The sequence below is a fragment of the Chrysochloris asiatica genome, unplaced genomic scaffold (assembly GCF_000296735.1).
Source record: "Chrysochloris asiatica unplaced genomic scaffold, ChrAsi1.0 scaffold00030, whole genome shotgun sequence".
In the NCBI taxonomy this organism is placed as follows: Eukaryota; Metazoa; Chordata; class Mammalia; order Afrosoricida; family Chrysochloridae; genus Chrysochloris; species Chrysochloris asiatica.
This window is the reverse complement of record NW_006408548.1, coordinates 12,136,060-12,139,300: the sequence shown is the minus strand read 5'-3', so window position 1 is coordinate 12,139,300 and position 3,241 is coordinate 12,136,060. Positions and strand designations below refer to the sequence as shown.

At 38.1% G+C, this 3,241-nt stretch overlaps 1 pseudogene; it reads left to right on the top strand.

The window, feature by feature from the left end:
* The first annotated feature begins 1,165 nt into the window (after nucleotides 1-1,165).
* Nucleotides 1,166-3,241, top strand: part of LOC102824304 — a 7,927-nt pseudogene continuing 5,851 nt past the window's right edge.

Here is a 3,241-nt window from a genome sequence, read left to right as displayed (position 1 = left end):
CACTACCAGAGCCCTTGCTATCCTGCTCCTTCATTCTGTCTCCACACACACCCATATATATGAAACCAATAGTCAATTCCAGCTCATAGCAACCTCACATGTTTCAGAGTAAAACTGTACTTCATAGAATTTTCAATAGCTGTAAAATTTTGGAAGCAAATCATTGGGGATTTCCTCTGTGATGTCACTGGTTAGATTTGATCCCCAAATCTTTTGGTTAGGTGTTTTTGTTAGTTGCCATTGTGTCAATTCTGACTCATGGCAACACTATGTGACAAAGTAGATCTTCTCCATAGGCTTTTTAGGGCTATAATCTTTCAGAAGTAGATTGCCAGACTTGTCTTTTGAGAGACATTTGGGTGGCTTTGAATTGTCAAATTTTCAGCTATTAGTTAAGTGCTTAACCATTCACACCACTCCAAGGACTCTGTATGTATAGGGGATTTTTAAAAGTTTGCGGAAAAATTCCATTATCTTTTCATTCCACTTTCCCAGGAACTTTTAAATGCCCCTTTGTGTAAGGAGTCCTTGTGGTGCTGTGGGTCAGGCATTGGGTTGCTAACTTCCAGATCAGAGGTTCAAACCCACCAGCCACTCCATAGGAGAAAGTTAAGGTTGTCTGCTCCTGTGAAGTTTTATAGTCTCTGAAAGTCTGTATTGAAACCATATAAGTCAGAATTGACTCAATGACAGTTAGTCTGGTGCTTTTGGTTTTCACGTATATAATTAATCAAAAGAAAATATAGGGAATACACGGAGTAACTGTACCAAAAAGAAATGATTGATGTTCAACCATTTCAAAGGTAGTATATGATCAAGAGGAGTTCTGTTGTGTGCTGTGGGTTAATGCACCAAACTTCAAGGTGGAGGTTCAAGCTCACCAGCTTCTTCTTGGAAAAACCATACAGGGTCACTATGGGTCAGGATCAACTTGACAGCACTTAACAACAACAACAATATCAATATGATCAAGAACTCCTGGGGGTGGTGCTATAGGCCCAGCACTGGACTATAAATCACAAGGTCGACAGTTCAAACCCACCAAGGGCTCCTCAGAAACCCTGTACAGGGTAACTATGAGTCAGAACTGACTCAATGGCACATAACCACAAAACAACATATGAATAAGAACCAGTGCTCTGAAGAAAGAAATCCAAGCAGCACTGAAGACACTGGTGAAAACCAATGCTCCAGGAATTTATGAAATACATACTGAAAACTTTCAACAACATGATGTAGTACTGGAGGCACTCACTCATCTCTGCCAAGAAATTTGGAAGACAGCTACTCGGCCAACCTATTGAAAGAGATCCATATGTGTGTCCATTCCAAAGAGAAGTTACCCAATAGGATGAAGACATACTTGAACAATATCATTGAAAACACATGCAAATAAAATTTTACTGAAGATAATTAAAAAAATGTTTCTAATAGCACGTCAACAGAGAATTGCAAGAAATTCAAGGTGGATTCAGAAGAGGTTATGGAACTAGGGATATCATTGCTTATGTCAGATGGATCTTGGCAGAAAGCAGAGAATGCCAGATATTTATTTGTGATTTATTGCCTATGTACAGGTTTTTGACTGTTTAGATCATAACAAGTTATGGATAACATTATGAGAAATGAATATTCCAGAACGCTTAATTGTGCTCATGAGGGTCCTGTACAAAGACCAAGAGGCTGTAGTTCCAGCAGAAGTCATGCATGCTGGATGCTTTAAAACCAGGAATGGTATGTGCCAGTGTTATAGCCTTTCACCATACTTATTCCATCTGTATTCTGAGAAAATTATTTGAGAAATTGGATTATATGAAGAAGAATATGGTATCAGGATTGGAGGAAGATTCAGTAACAACCTCCAATATGCAGATGATACAACCTTGCTTGCTGGAGGTGAAGAAGACTTAAAATAATTACAGATAAAAATTAAAGGCTACAGCCTTCAGTACGGATTATACCTCAATATAAACAAACCAAAAATCATCATAACTGGGCCAGAAAACAAAGTCATGATAAATGGAGAAAAGACTGAAGTTGTTGAAGACTTCATTGTGCTTGGAATCACAATCAACACTCATGGAAGCAACAGTCATAAAATAAAAGACATATTGCATTAGGCAGATCTGTTGTAAAAGACTTCTTTAAAGGTTGACCTAAGTCATGGTATTTTCAATAACTTCATATGCATTTGAAAGTTGAAGAATGAATAAGGAAAATCATAGAAGAATTGATACATTTGAATTATGGTATTGGGGAAGAATATTGAATGTACCATAGACTGCCAGAAGAACAAATAAATCTCTGTGTGTTGGAGGAAGTACAGCCAGAAAATTCCTTAGAAGTAAGGATGGCAAGGATGTGTGTGTGTGTGTGTGTGTATGTATATATATATATTTGTACATTGTTGGATGGATAAGTCCAGTGCCTACCCTACAGTACCACATCAGGATTCCTATCTCTCTCTATGTGTGTGTTTATATATCCATTGTTGTTAAGTGTCATAGAGTCAGTTCCGACTCATAGCTACTCTGTATAGCCATTTGGAGGCAGTCTTTGCAGGAACAGAAAGCCTCATCATTCTCCCTCAGAGTGGCTGGTGGGCTTGAACCACCGAATTTATCCTCTAGAGTCACCTTGTTACCATACACACCATACACATACACATATATATATATGCATATATACACATATACATAGGCGCACACACATATTGATGCTACATGATATGCATGGGAATACTAACTACAAGTTTAACAGTTCAAAACCACCAGCTGCTCCTCAGAAATCCTATACAGCATTGCTATGAGTCAGAACCGACTTGACAGCATTTAATCGGTGGTGGCGGTGTGCCACGAAATCAGTTCCAACTCATAGTGATCCTGCCTAGGATTTCTGCAGCTGTAACTATTTATGGGAGCAGAAAACCTCTTCTTTCTCCTGTTGAACACCTAGTAGTTTTGAATTGCTGACCTTGAGTTTAGCAGCCTGATTTATAAACACTACACTACCAGAGCTCCTTAGCATTAAACCATAACTAACTATACTATATCTCTATCTATAACTATAACTATATGAATATATATATACTGCACTATGAATTAATGCACCAGACTGCAAAGCCGTTTGAAATGCAAGGTCAGCAGTTCAACCAGCTGCTCCTTAGAAATTCTATATAGAGTCTCTATGGGTCAGAACTGACTTGATGGCACTTAACAACAATATATATATATATATATAT